Source organism: Aythya ferina (assembly GCF_964211825.1).
Source record: "Aythya ferina genome assembly, chromosome: 3".
Classification (NCBI taxonomy): Eukaryota; Metazoa; Chordata; class Aves; order Anseriformes; family Anatidae; genus Aythya; species Aythya ferina.
In genome coordinates, this window is record NC_140298.1 from 40,896,312 (window position 1) to 40,911,975 (window position 15,664).

At 39.8% G+C, this 15,664-nt stretch overlaps 1 long non-coding RNA gene across 1 annotated transcript in view; it reads left to right on the forward strand.

The window, feature by feature from the left end:
• Positions 1-9,161, forward strand: part of LOC311433495 — a 99,940-nt gene extending 90,779 nt beyond the window's left edge. Inside the window, exon 3 of the long non-coding RNA XR_014690784.1 lies at positions 9,089-9,161. This is a non-coding gene — a long non-coding RNA (uncharacterized lncRNA). The remainder of the gene's footprint in view (positions 1-9,088) is intronic.
• The last annotated feature ends 6,503 nt before the right edge of the window (positions 9,162-15,664 follow it).

A 15,664-nucleotide genomic window follows, 5' to 3' on the forward strand; every position in this document is an offset into this window, starting at 1 on the left:
GGTTTTGTGCTTTGGGCTGGCCAGGCTCAGAGTGAAGAAAGGGAGACTTACACTGTGGTTTCACAATTGGCTGAGCCCATCTCCGTGTGGGTTGTCGCTGAAAGCAGCACTCCTGCTCTTCCCTGATGCAGAGCAGGTTACTTGCAGCCAGACCCTTTCTCCCACAGCCACATCCCCCTGATCACATGGGAAACATGCTCTGGTTGGACCACAGGAAGGGTGCTCCCAGCAAGGGCAGGAAAGGGGACACTCCTTGAGTGCAGCTCAAATAAACCATAACGGTTCAAATGCCCTTGGGTTGAATTCCCTGGCCCCTTTGATAGCATGTGCTATGATCTTGCAGTATCTTTTTTTTTTTTTTTTTTTTCAGGCAATGGATTGAGTCAGTACCTCTCTGGGGGGGACAAAATGTGTTTTGAACTGAGAGTCAGCAGTATCAATATTAGCCATGGAGATGTTGAACCCTGGATTGATGGAAACAGGCACCAAAATAATCACCTCAACTTAAGTCTTTTGTTTCCAATGCTGGGAGGATTGCTTTTTACTGGTGGTGGAGACCTGAAGTCTCAGCACAACTTTGTGTGCATGCGCATGTGCACAATCGGACAGTTTACACCATGGGGAAAAATACAGGCTTTAGTCAGAGTGGTTTTAAAGTGGGTGTTAAGTTTATTTGAACAAGGTTATATAGAGGAATTGTCAGTTCTAATAAAGGAAAAACATTTTGAAATACATTGCATAACAGTACAAGTGTGATGGCTTTATGAGGTAATAAGTTGATGTTCAAATGATAAGGGTGACAGAAGTAAAGCTATTTTATTGATACAATGCTATAAAATAAAATAAAAGCTTCTAAAAATAAGAAAGGAGCAACACAATGTGCAACGTGTGTTAATGCCTATTTACACATGTTTGGTTTTGGTTTGGTTTGGTTTTCTGAAAAGGAAGACATAAATATTTTGGAAGTGGCTTTTTAAGTTATAGTTTTTGTTTTGTTGTTGTTTGTTTGTTTGTTGTTGTTTTTGTTTGTTTGTTTCTTTCTTTCTTTCTTTCTTTTGTTTAATTGGTTTCCCCATGTCTTGGTCCATAACCTAAGAAAGCCAAGACATAAGGCAGATGTTCAGACAGATGTAAAATCTTGTGCTTTAAGGAGCGAATTACCACCTTGGTGAATTGAATTGTTTCTTGCCCTGCTAGCGAGCTCTTGGCAATGGTGGGCAAATCACACACCAAAATTTTCACAGGTGGCCACTGACTGTATTTTCCTCAGATCTGAGCACCTACTTTAAGGTACCTGAGGTCAGACTTTAAGAAGTGCTGAGCTCTTGGAAAGACAGCTGAGTCAATAGAAGCTGTGCCTTAAAAATGTAACGTACCATAAAATGTTAAGTACTCCAAAAAATCAGGTCCAAGCCATCTCCTGTTAGGTACCCAGCCACTCCTGGTTATTCTCCTGTTTAAAACAGGAACAACATTATGCTTTACATCAGTAGATGCTGGAAGATAAACTCAGTTATGTTCATAAAATATCCAGATGCTGTGCCAATAAACACCTCAGAAAAACCTATAATGGAATTCTTAATTACTCACCTTGATCAGAGTTTGACTAATATATGGTTAAAACTTTGAGGAATGCTCCCACACTGGCCATTTTTATTCTGCATAAATGATCCCAGTGCATAGGACTGCAGCTATAGGCACAGTAGATGCCTAATTCTGAGCAGAAGGATGACTCCATTTCATGCAAACATTTTAAACTGAGAATATTCTGTTGCAAAATTTGTGCATCCTATTCCTTCCCCCCTACTTGTTCCAGCCTCATTTCACCCTTCCAGCTGCACCTGTGCACTGGGAAGCAGTGCCTCAGCCTTGGCACAACAGTTAGGTTGGGTTCTCTTTGAGATCCAACTTAACCCACTTAAAGCAAAACAAAAGTATTTATTTTCAGAGACAGTTTCTTAGCTCAAAGCAATTAAGCCAAAACTATTGAAAACAGCATGTTTTAGACAGGGATTGATAGTGAATATTATATTCATAGTAGCTTTATTTGAATAAATACTTTTCTTATGACTGATATGGATTTAAACTTTAAAATCAGTCCCCATGCTGTAGGATCAATCAATATTGTGTTCTCTTATGGCAAGTAGCTACTATCTGTATATAAAGGCAATTATTTACTGGTATGTATTAAGCTGTTTGAACAGAACAGGTAGAATATAGAAAGCAATGGAAAAATTCCATCTACCCTTAGTAGGGACAAGATCTTTCCTAATTTTTTAAAGGGTTTCATAATCATTAACTTACTTTTCTCTATCTCATTGACTTACACTAAATCAAAGGGAATTTTTATTTCACAAAAGATCAGTGAAATCAGACATATGGTTGTCCTGTTTACTTACAAGCTGTATATTTTTCAAATAATATATTTAGTTTTTTTTCTGTTTCTTATCTCCAAGAGTCCTCTTTCATCATTCATAAAATGTAACAAAATGAATACTGTATAATTTTATTTTCTGAAAACATAAACTAAATACAGAACAAGAATACTTCTCCAGTTATTTTCCATACTCATTATGTTTGTAGTTATTTCCTTGGATGTTTCTTTTTGAGATAGTGTACAGAATTTCCTTCCTTCCTTCCTTCCTTCCTTCCTTCCTTCCTTCCTTCCTTCCTTCCTTCCTTCCTTCCTTCCTTCCTTCCTTCCTTCCTTCCTTCCTTCCTTCCTTCCTTCTTTCTTCTGTCCCTTCTTTTCTTGCTTCTTTCCTTCTTTCCTTTCTTCCTTTCTATTTTCTTCTTTCTCCACCCCTTCTCCCTTCCTCCCTCCCTCCCTTCCTCCATTCTCTCCATAAGATATTGCCCAAGTAACAACTTCAGTGTATATTTTTATCTTCAGATGGCATACTTAATGATGTCCTAAAAATTCTCACATGCCCTAACCTTTTAAATAATGAATAAACCCAGTTTTTGCTCTTTTATCAAATATATCCTTTGCTAAAACAAGGGTGGACCAAATATATAATCAGTGTTTTCAAATATGACAACCTTTGCAAGTGCCTTCTTTAATAATAGCATTTTAAAATTTGTTAAGCTTTAATTTAACCCATCATATAAGATTCCTCTTTAGATACAAAAGGCTCAGTGTAGTTTCTGAATTATAATATAATTGTACATGGGCCAATGGTCACATCTGCATTCCCATAAATAAGTCAGACCTCAAATACTTTGATACAAATCAAAGATAATAGGTAATTTTAGCATAAATTCTGAGATGTGAGCATTTTCTCTTTTGGGAAGCTAGTGACAAAGGCACTGCCACTTTTCCCATTTAAGTTAACGAAGCTTCTGTCAAACCCATTACTGTGATCCATCTTCCTGAACCCAAATTTTGCCTTTTCAACGAAATTTTGAAATAAGAGACAAGAAGGGGAAAAAAAAAAAAAAAAAAGGAAAAAAATTAACCCATAGTCTTATGAAGACCCAAAATGACTGCTGCAAGAATACAGTGTCAAGCACATGCAGACTTCTTGCAGTGTCACAGAATGGAAGCAATTGCTTTAGGGTAAAAAAGTTCTTGTAGATTCTTTAAATGTTCAAATGTAACAGATAAAATACAGATGTTTCTTCACCATAAAATCAGTGATCATGCGTGGGTCAGTAGTAGGGGTCTGAATTTTTTAGATACATATTCATACACAAATCTCTGCTGCTTTAATGAACTATATAAGCGGAAACAAATTTTATAGCAATAAGCTGTTCTGCCTGAATGATTTAAATCCAGCAAATTCATAAATATTTAAAAACTGGTACTTATAATGGGAGGTATTCAGGAACTCTAACTACTGCTGGTTGGGCAGGCTCTGCCTGAAGAGCAAAGATGATGTTGACCAGTTGCGCTCAAACCCGATTCCAGCTGCCATTCACTGGAGTTGTGTGCAGTCAGTTGAGAAATTTGGTCACTGATTAAGGTATACAATTATAATTGTAGCAGACATACAGTAATTTGGTGTTTATAACATGGTAAGGAGGACAACTTTAGACCTAGTTTAAACTGGTGCTAAACTGCCCCTTATCCCTTCTCTGAAGGGATTGCCCCAAGCAGCTAGAACCACAGAGGTTTTCTCTCTTAAGCCTGCACATTTCAGCTGCCATCTTAGCAGCCGAGAGGCTAATTTCTGGCTAGATTCTGGCCAGAGTGTGGTTAACCTCACAGAAATGTAGCATTCCTGCAACAAGGATTCATTTTTACCCACTGTTGCCACTAACCAAATGCTAACATTTTACTTTGGAGAGCACAATATTATTCAAGCTGTCTTGCAATATTCAAAATGTTTGTACCATTACAAACTGATGACAAACTGATTTGTTCATTACATGTTAAATGTAACTGCCAAACATTCTCTTACCGATTTAAACTGTATGTTAGGGACTCGCTAACCCAGCCTGTGTGTATAGGTAGGCAGCCAGAAAGGAGCACAAATATCTGGCTTTGTTCTGAGCAAAATCTGCTGTTTCTTTAAAGCTCTGTGTGAATGGAAAAGTTGTGGGTTTTTGTTGTTTGTTGTTGTTGTTTGGTTGGTTGGTTGGTTGTTTTCCTAAACGGTTGTGATCTTGTGGAGCATCCAGAGATGTGCCTCTAGTGAAGGCACACAGACCTGGTGTTGGAAGGGTGCAGAATGACCTGTGTTGGGAAACCCCCTGGGAAAAGGCTGTGCACTTCTAGGAGGTACAAAAGAGACATGGATTCACCTCTCCTTCTCAGAGGTGGTCTGTGACTTCTTCCCTCCTAGTCAACTTGGAAAATAACAAAGCAGCCCTGGATCCAACACAGGCAGGCAAGTCTGTGCTGTCCTCTCCTACCTGATGAAATGCTTTAATGACTTTTCCTAAAGCATAAGAGATGCCTTATTGGAGTCCCTGAAAGGTCTTTTTTCCTAGTGTTTCCTGTAGCACACACTGTCTATCTTACATAAGTAATTTATTTCCTACAATTACAATAGGGAAATCAATTTCTGTGGACTGGAATTTGATCTTTTAATAGGAATGTTTTATATATTTGTTAACCTTGCAAAGCATTTCAAACATTTAATTCTTTCACCCAGGAAAAGCAACTTCATTCAGCAATTCTCAGAGTCCTTTGAACTTTGCACAGGAAACCACCTGGAAATGCATGATAAAATATACCATTAAAGGAGTAGAAAAAGCAAAGCATATCACACAGGTTAATAGCCTAATATAAACAGAATATTTCATCCATGGACAGTAAGTATGCCTTTTTTCCTCAGTAGGTTAGACTCAGTTTAGCCCAACCCACTTGTGATTTTGCTTTTCACTAACTACCATGTGAAACTTCTTTACCTTACTGAGTACAAACTGGCTAAACACCAAGCACATATGTATAGTTTTTCACACTGGAACTTTGCTGGAGCCAGGTTAAGAGACCAGCAACAAGATGCTTCTCAGACAAAATGTGCTGGAGCATCTGAATCCCGACTGTTAGCAAACAGAGGCCCCAGGTGTGCCATGACTGACACCTCGGGGTCACTCTGGCTGCCAGATGCATGCCAAGCCCAGACGCTCCCAGGCTGGAGCCAAGGGACTCCTGGAGAACCACTGCTGTTGCCACCCGTGAACCCTTCTCCTCGCTGAGGTATGTGGTATGTGTTTCCTGGCTTTCAGCTGTGTCAGGGATTGGTATGTGGTTTATAGGCTCACTTGAAGGTTGGGCTTACTTGAGCTATAATCTAGTTATGTGCTGTTTCTTTTGAGCATCTTCGTTCTGGAACACCAGATTTATCATCACATGCTTACCCAGCTCTGCCATGTTATACAAATAACCCCCAAATGCAGTACATCTGAGCATCAGCAGAGGGGTCAGGGGGTGTACCAAGCCTGGGCACTGATTACGACCCTGGGTGTCTCTCCATCCAGACAACCTGGAATTTGGCGTCTGCTTAGCTGAATGCGTCTCCGAGCTGAAGCATCTGCTTTGGCTGCACTAGCAGTGAAAGTTTTCACAGCTGCCAGACTGGGCTCCATTTACTCTGATTTTACATGCTTTTTAGGAGCTGGCCTAGTTTGCAACAGCACATAACTTTAACATTAGACTTATAAAATGAGCCTTTGATGCATTGGAGCCCCATGTGTGTACTCTCTTCCCAACAAGGAAGAGCTGAACAGGAAGCACAGGCTGATGAGCAGTATTACCCAGTGAGTAATTTCATTTCATTTCATCCCTGCATTTCATAACAATTCTGAAAGGACAAAACAAAGTATTGACATTCACAGCAGAGCACTTAAGCAAAGGATATGTATCTCACAAGAGAAAATGGAGTTAACTCTTGCTTTCCCAAAGGCAGACAGATTTTTAAATATGTTGGTCTGTACTGCTCAGAACAATTAACAAGTTACCAATGTAAGCATATGTACTAAAATTCTGTACGACAGATCTATCACGTTGAAGGTAAGAATATGTTACTTGTTGTAAGCAATTTCAGAACCGTGTAGTTTTTGCAGTTAGTGTTATGATCCTTTCATTTTTTTGTGATAGTTATATTGAAGTAGGCACCAAAGATGCCATGACTAATCATGTGTTTACCATCTGTTAGCAATATCTCCATGTGAATTAATTAGTGAGGGCCTGTGAGTCCTCTGTTTACAGTGTTCCATGAAAGTAATGCTGATTGGCACTGACACAGTATTAAATTGCTTCCCCTTCTAGTATGGCCCTTTTGACAAAAGATTAGCCCTGCCACCTGTCCCCTTGGCTGGTGATTACTCTTCTCAAGTATTCCTCTTCTCGGATGAAACTTAATAAATACAAGAACATTTTACCACGGAAATCACCAGATACTGAACAGTAAGACGCTAAGGAGCATTCAGAGATGGTTCTTGCTGTCATCAGTGTCTCACTTTGAGACTACTATTGTCTTAAGGACAACTAAAGATAGAAAACACTTTCATTTAGATGTTAGTGTTCCCGCCATTTTGAATGCATATCCTACACTGAAACTATTACTATTTTATGTGTAAAGCAGTATCTGTAAAAAGAACAAAGCATTCAGAGCTGAAGCTGCTTTGAGCAGACACTGACAATCTCCTGTTTTCACGATGAGCCTGATTGTTCTGAATAGTTTCACATGCAAACACTCATGGTCCTGAATCTGATGTTCTGCAAATATCCTGTGATGCCGATTTACAGCCTACTACTCTGGCAAATGTTCCTGCAACTTATTTCCAGAAAATGAATAAAAGGTCAAAAACACAAACAAGGCAGGCTCATTAACCCTCCCAACACCCTTCCCCCAAAGTCCCCTTCAACTGAAATCTTTAGATGACTTTCAGCAAATATTTTTGAAGTATTCCTTCACCTCTAATCAGATGGCAAAAGTGTTTGTTTTATTTAATCATGGCTGTGAAACTGAGCCTTTATTTTTTTCTTATCTTCCTTTATTCATAAGGACTCTTTTGATTTGCCTCTCTCTTCATGACCACATGAAACTTGGCTAGTGATGAAAAGACCAAATGGGCCCCAACAAAAACTTTCAGAACATGCAGAGTTCAGCTCAAGGGGCAGGCAGGTCTCTAGAGGAGCTGCAGATTAACCGCTACTCAACTTATATCCAGAAACCATGTTAACTTTAGAATGTGCAGTTACCTACTGAAGATAAAGAGCCATGAGGAATCTCAGTAGCAGGAAGGGAGTTAGGGATGTTTTAGGAAGGAAGTCAGTATGGTCACATAACTGACAATATGGAGCTGGGGAGGAAGACCAATTGTCTCTGAAAAGCTTGACTTCTGAAAACTTCTTTTGCAAATGGAGAGGTCACAGTCAGGACTGGAGTCTTGGAGGAGAACAAGGTTGGGGAGAGATGTTGACATAAAAACCTCTGAGTGCTCTTTGCAGGAGGCACCTGGTTTGGGGTCCCAGGAGAGCTGTTGCTTAATAGCCCATCTGGGTACCAAAAACCTGTTTCATGACCTTGTTGGCTTAAGTGTTGCAAAAGTAGTGGAACATTTTTGCTAAACAGAGACTTTAGTCTTTAAATCATTGCTTTCTGGATGAAAACTTAAGAAAATTGAGAGCAATGTCAAAATGTTAAAACTTCAGTTCTTGTTCAGACACTGTTTTCTCCTGAATCTCAATGGCTGGCTCCAGAGTATCCTGATACACAAGTTACAAAATAGTTGCCCTTTTGTATGAAGAGTAATCTGCCATGTCCTCTGAGCATCATGGATGAGCTTGTGTTCCATCAAGTGCACCTCCAAAAACTACCATAAGCTCAGCTAATGAATCTTGCATTACTTCTAGCATTAATACTTATGAGATTTAAAAGCATTCACTAAATGGAAATTGCCCAATGTGCAGCTGGAAAAAACAGGACATATTATTCTTCTGGAAAAGTAATAAAACCTTGGACACTTTTCAGCTATATTTCTATGCAGGATGGATCAACTGTTCTGTGCTCAGTTAAGAATTCTAGAAATGCTCATGAAGTCATTCCTGATAAGAGGAGCATAAACGACTTGTTTTGCTAAGCATCTGTTTGCTTACAAGCCAAATCAATGACCTGAAATGTGTAACATGTATGTATCTGAGGTATTTTCTAGGAGTAAATCCTTTTCTATTTTCCTTTAAAAGCTTTTGCTTGTTCCTTCTGAATGCTCTGACTCTAAGATTCAGTGCAGCTAATGATGAAGACAGGGAGAAATCATGCAGCGTCTTTTGGTCCTGTGGGGGAGAGCAAGAAATGCGCATAAAGGACTGGATCATTTCATAAATTAACCAGACAGATGAAAGTGGCTTCCCAGGATGACCCATAGCAGCACAAGGCTGAACTAATGTTTTCAGGCCAGAGCCTTTCTCCTTACCAACAATTTGTCTATTTTGTCTATATTCATAGTTTGTTTGTTTGTTTGTTTGTTTGTTTTTCACACTGAAATTGTACAAAGAGTAACTGCACTGAAGTATTTTAATAATTTCGTATTGATTTGTGGGTTAAAAAGTTGTAATTATTCAGACAAAATATGTTATCGATTTAGCTTTATTTCCCAGCTGTGCTCACCTGTCACTTTTAATTATTATTTTCAGGATCCTGGTGATGATGTCATCCCCGTAAATTTCCCAAAAGCTCCCCAGCGTTCATTCCAAATGATTAATGAAGGTATGAAAACTATGAGTGCTTCCAATTCAAATATGTGTATAAAGGTAAGCAGTGCACAGGAAAAGATGATTAAAATAAAGAATTGTGTGTTTCCTTGAAATTCACCAGCCCATTGATACTGCAGCAGTTCAGATCTCAGTGGAATTTTTGTGCAATCTACTGAATACTTTTTCTATGGGAGAAAAATATCTAGACAAACTTGAGTGTTAGACCTATTTGAATTTTATTTTATGACTGTGGCTTTCACATACTTGTGACATTAAAAGGACACAACTGGGCTCTGTGCTGAAGTGATAGGTCTGGCAAATCCATACATCAATTGTCTTGAAAACTGTGGGCCTTGAGACTTACTGCATTTTGAATGTGGGATTTAATGAAGAAAAATCAATAAATTGATATTCTGAATTTTTGGCTTGCAATAGGAAGCTAAAAGCTCTTGCAATACTATGTGTTAATAAGAACTCAAGAGTCAGATTTGTCAGGAGAGAAAGTGCAGTGCTTTTTATTAACTGAATGAACATTGTGTTTAGCTGGGCTTTGCCAAGGGCTCTGGAAATGTCTAATTCAAATTGAAGCAGGTTCAGATACTTAACTACTAAAGTAGCATGGTGTTTTCCATTCTAACACAACACTGTCTTAAAACCATCCTTCCCATGCTAAACCTTGTGTCTATCCCCTCAGCGTACGAACTTCAAATGAAGCTAAACTGCGTAAGTCACAGAATGGAAAACCTGGAAATGATTATTCCTTTAGCAGAAGGTGAAACATAAGATTGCTCCACAATTTCTGTCAAACACAGCATACAATAGTTCTATATGCAATGTATACTTTTACAGTAATAGTTTATATACTATTTTGTTCATATATCACAATGTTCATCAATAAGGTCAGCAAAGGCAGAGTGCAGGAAGAGCCTTAAGAGGTAAAAGCATCATTTTTATAGAACCAGAGGGTCTAAATCCAAAACTCTCACTCAGAAAGACCTATTCAGATGCTATCTAGCAGTAAAGTAAATTCAGTTCACTATGTGTCTGGGGAGGGATTAATCAGAACAGACTGATGCCTCCATTGTGGATAACTACATCCAAGACAGATGGTTTTCAGTCAGTGTAAAGAAACAAACCATCTTCAGGGCATGATTCATATCCTAAAGTAGGTGCTAAAAGAACTAAATTAAAAAAAAAAAAAAAAAGATAAAACAATAAAATCAAGTAAATACAGTGGATAATTTATCATCCTAAAGTGCTGAATGCCTAATGTCTATTTCTCTCCACTAGCCTTCAAGGGTCTCAAGGGCTGTATTCTTTTGGTAAAAACATTTCCACAGTAGAAGCCTGAAATCAGGCACAGTTGTCCATAGAATTTTATGTGGGTCTAAGCTGGTCTTTTTCGACCAGCTGTAGTGGGTTTACGTGGCAAGGTTTTGGTAGCAGGGAGCCATAGGGGTGGTTTCTGTGAGAAAGATCTAGAAGCTGCCCCATGTTTGGGAAGGGCTCCATTGTTTTCCAGATCCGAGCCAATAAGCGATGTTGTTTTGCGCCTCTGTGAGAGCATATTTAAGACAGGGAAAAAACGCTGCGCCACACAGCAGCCGGGAGAGTCAAGGGAGTGAGAGAACAGCCTTGCACATGCCAAGGTCAGTGTAGAGGGAGGGGGAGAGGTGCTCCAGGCGCCGGAGCAGAAGTCCCCTGCGGCCTGTGGTGAGGACCATGGTGAAGCAGGATGTCCCCCTGCAGCCCATGGAGTACCACGGTGGAGCAGGGTTCCATGCTGCAGCCCGTGGAGGAGACCACGGTGGAGCAGGTGGCCCTGCACCGACGGAAGCTGCCGCCTGTGGAAGACCCCTGCCGGAGCAGATTCCGGGCCGGACCTGTAGCCTGTGGAGAGGAGCCCACGCAGGAGCAGGTGATCTGGCAGGAGCTGCTGCCCGTAGGGGAGCCAGGTTGGAGCAGTTTTCTCCTGAGGGATGGACCCCGTGGTACGGACCCATATCTGGAGCAGTTCTGGAAGAGCTGCTGCCTGTGGGAAGCTCACGCCGGATCAGTTCGTCAAGGACTGTATCCCGTGGGTGGGACCCCACAGCACAGGGGACGAGAGTGACTGAGAAGGAGCGGCAGAGAAGAAGTGCTGTAGACTGACCATAACCCCCATTCCCCCGTTCCCCTGCGCCGCTCGGGGGAGGAGGTGGAAGAGGGTGGATGGGGGGAAGGTGCTTTTGGTTTGCTTTTTCCTTTGTTTTCTCACTTCTCTCGCTTGTTAGTGGTAGGAAATAAATCTTACTACCTCCTTATGCCGAGTCTGTTTTGCCCGTTACAATAATTATTGCGTGATTTTCTCGTCCTTATCTCAATCCTTGAGCCCTTTTCACATATTTTCTCCCCATTCCTCTTTGAGGAGGGGGAGTGAGAGAGCGGCTGTGGTGGAGCTCGGCTGCCCACTCGAGCGGAACCACGACACCAGCTAAGTAATTGTCTCCTCAGTTGGGCCAAATAGCATCCTGAAAATGGGTTTTGATCTACTGAAATCTCTTGAGGGGCCTTATCTTGCTGGTGTTTCTAGACAGTTATGCACTGGAATTATCTGGTCCTTCAAAAAATGTCATTGTGGTGTTCTCTTGAGATAGTCATGGTGATGGCATGCACTGTTTATGTATGAATGTTGTGGTGAGAGCCCTTGCACAGAATGGGGAAGATGTGAAAACATTTTTGTGTTTTCCCCAGTTAGAGGAGGTTCAAGACCATATCTTTTCACTTCTAAGTGTGTGTAACCGCAAAGCCATGGGAAAATGAGCAGTATATAGTTCTGTAAATGACACTGTGTTTTTCTGGAAAAGAAACAAATTAAAGAGTTGATGATCCAGAGAAATAGAAACAGAAAGAACGTGTCTATGTAGCCAATTGCTCAGGTTACCTATATGACAGTCTGAAGACCTAGTTTCCAGTCTCTTTTCAAATAAAGGCACCCACTACATCAAGGAAGAATCTTTTCTGTTTTAGAGTTTTACCTATCCAGACATGTCAGGATCATCCTCTATAAATGGTTCTGTAATCTTTACAGACACTTGTACAAATAACATGTTCAACATTTTGTTTAAAATGTCTGTGAAGATGACAGTAGCACTTCTGAAATGCACATTAATTTTAAAAGCTATAAAAACAAAAGATATTTTTGAGCTCCCTTAATGTAAAGATTAAGTGATGCTACTGTCTTCACTGGAGCTTCTCCATTAGCCAGAGCTAGCTAGAGGTCTGTCCTACTGAAATACATTGCTGATGGTTTGTTTAATACAGCAGTAAATGAATGTAAATCATGGCCAACAGGACCAAACTGATTATGCTCCTTTTGCCCTGTTCAGTATCATCTCTATTTTGTCCCATACAAATATGTGATAAATAGTTGGCTATTCAGAAAGCATTAGTGTGGCAGACCTGGTAATCAACTTCTTCATCCTCTTCTGAACCAGACTAGTACCAATTGCAGTGCCAACAGGTGCTCCAAACCTACAGAGTGCCATTGAGGTCCTGACCAAGCAACCATCTTACAGTACTTTTGTGTTTTTTTTGAACAAGCGTGGAAAATATTATCGTTAGAAGTGGGGTCAAGCAGTCAAGATGGGAGATTTATTTATTTATTTATTTATTTATTTATTTATTTATTGTGCTCAGCTCCTAACACCGTATTTGTGGCAGAGAAGGATTACCTAACTGGAGAACTGAAGGTGATTTCTATTTCCCCTCTCCTGTTCATGCATGTGTGACTTTTGGCAAACTGGTGTGTTATGAAATCCAAACATTCACCTGTGGGTAGAAACCAGACTGTGTGTGTGCCACTCATCCACCTCACAGACCAAAAAGCCCCGTAAAATGGGTAGGTATTAAAGTAAATATGTCACTATATTAGAAAATAGAGTCCCTGTTAATAAATAAGCAGATTCCTGTTGCCCTGTCTGATCTGTTCATGTAGTGGGAAGTCACACACATCTGCAGTCAAAGATCAGTTTGACCAATTATTACTTAGCAGTGTATGTCGCGCAGTGTATAGGTAATATGGTCTCTCGGGAACAATGGGATGTCTGCAGTGCCTGGCTTCCTAACATGGCCTAATTTAATCTTATATAAGTGTCTGAGTAAATTGTTTGAAGTATGAAGGTATAAAATGCAACCATTTTTCATTCAAGGATCATGGGAGAACCCTGGGAAAATAAAAAAGCACTTCTGAGAGTAATAGAGATGAATCTTCATGATGTGATTTTCTCCGTGTGTGCCAGGTTTCACAGATGCATAGTAGTGCAGAATTTTCTCCTGTTATATCAGAGTAAGAAAGCTAATGGAGATGCTAGGTAAACTATTTTGTAAAATGCAAATGAACAAAGCTGAGCATGTACCAGAACAATACCTATGGAAGCAGTCATTGAAATGAGCTTCTTTCCTCTCTTTGTTTTGTGTTTACTGAGCTTGAATAGTCTAGTAACCAGTTTTCTAGCAGGAACAGTCACAGAAGCAGAGAACTGCAGAAGCAGAGAACTGCTCCCTTGCAGAGAGCAAATGCTGGCATTGCAACCGGGACAGTATGTTTCCAAACTATGATAATTCACCCAATTGTGTCTTGGTGGCTTCTGCGGGCAGTTGAAGCTAACCAGCAGAACTAAAACACTGGGTAGCAGAGTGAGACAAAGCAAAGATGTTGGAGGCTGTAAGATATGGACCAGGCTTTGAGACAAAGGAGAATATAGGTTAAAGGGAAAAAGTATACTTCCATCTTCTGCCTCCAATGGAAGGAGTCTTCAGGAGCTCTTCCAAAGAGATCTCAAATGATTCTGTTTTCCTGAAAATCAGTGAACATTGGCCTTGTCTCAAGGATAAGGCTGGGACTTCTACTGCATTTCTTGCTTAACAGCACTGTTCAGCAGTTGCACAGGTATTCACCTGCAATGCCAGCCCACAGGGATGAAGACTTTCTGATAAAGAATATGTTGGAGTAAAACAGAATAGAAAAGGAAGGTAAAGTTTCTGAGCAAATTATTCATTGTGAATTCTTCTCATAGTTTTACTAATAGTCATCTGGGATAAGTTAGCAAATGAAGGAGAATGACTGAAGTCGGTAATAAATATAAATCAATCCAAGGGAGATGTAGGGTTACTTGTTAGTTGTGGAAAAGGCTGACATTGATTGAGTGATACAGTGAAAAAAGCAGAAAAGTAGAATAAGATAAACAAAGAAGGGGTGGCACATTTAGCTGTATGACATTTTCCTGTTCCAAAATATCCTATGTCTGTATTAGTGGTAGTTCGAAGCTTTTCTGATTGTTGCTATTTTACGCATACAGTGTGAAACAGAAAGAACGACCTCCATTACTCTGCTTTTCCCTGAGAATGACTGCCTTAATTTAGGAGTCAATAAACACCATGCATGCTCACAGTATCCCAACCCAGAGCTATTGGAAATTGGCACACTTGAACTTCCTCCCACTGGGAAACCGAGGCTTGGCTTTCAAAATTCATATTTTTATGTCCTTGTTAGTTCTATTTTATTTAAACATAATATGTGATTTTTTTCCCCCCACTAGGTTGCTGAAAGCTGCCTTTGTTGAGAGAAAGCTAATGTTAAAAGCAAGGTTGTTTTCCATTAAGAAGGCAAGTGCAGCTTTGTGATAGGAGCTGGAAGTGTGTTAATTAAAATGTTGCTCATTCTTTACCTTAAATGTCACATTAGCATTATCTCCTGCTCATGCAGCCTCTAGATGATTTTGCTGGGCATTTGGCCATCTTTTGTTTTTCATTTTATTGTTTCTACTTCAGTATTTATGGCTTGAGCCTAAGCTCATGAAACTCCATGGTAACACTCCTATGGAGTGGAATAGACTTTCCAGCCCTGTAGTATAGCCTTGCTCTGAAAAAATTAAAAAAAAAAAAAAAAAAAGAAAAAAAAGACAAAAATGAACTTGTAGGTTTGTATGTTTGTTATCTTTCAGAGATCTACATGCAACACTATAAATAGGAGCCTCTTAGCTGCCATCTTGATAAATGCATGTCACTGAGGTTACATGGAATTCTACCCTCTCAGTCATCTTTAACAGGAACAAAGTGCCTGCAGGCCAAAGAAATGCCCTCTGACACCTGTGTAAGCTCTGGAGTCTAATGGGTTGAAAACTGGTAAGCAGTTCTTTCTAATGCTTTGTAGGAAAGAAGATAACCCATTTGCTGATTCTGCAGGCCTGGGAGAAATTGGGAGCAATAAGAACATCTTAGTACAATTTGCAAGAGCAACAAAAGAAGCATATAAGTATGTAAGTTTTGAGTAACTTTAGGTTCCTTTCAGATTCTTTAATGCCATTTAGGCAATATTTCTTGCAACTTTTTTTAACAGTCACACACTTTATAGCATCACCATCATTGTCAGCAAATGGTATTTTAGACAGGATGATTCTATCAATGTTTTGCATTTTTGAGATATTTTTTTTTTCAGGGAGAAGCATGATATTTTATTGAACTAGAGAGAAAAGG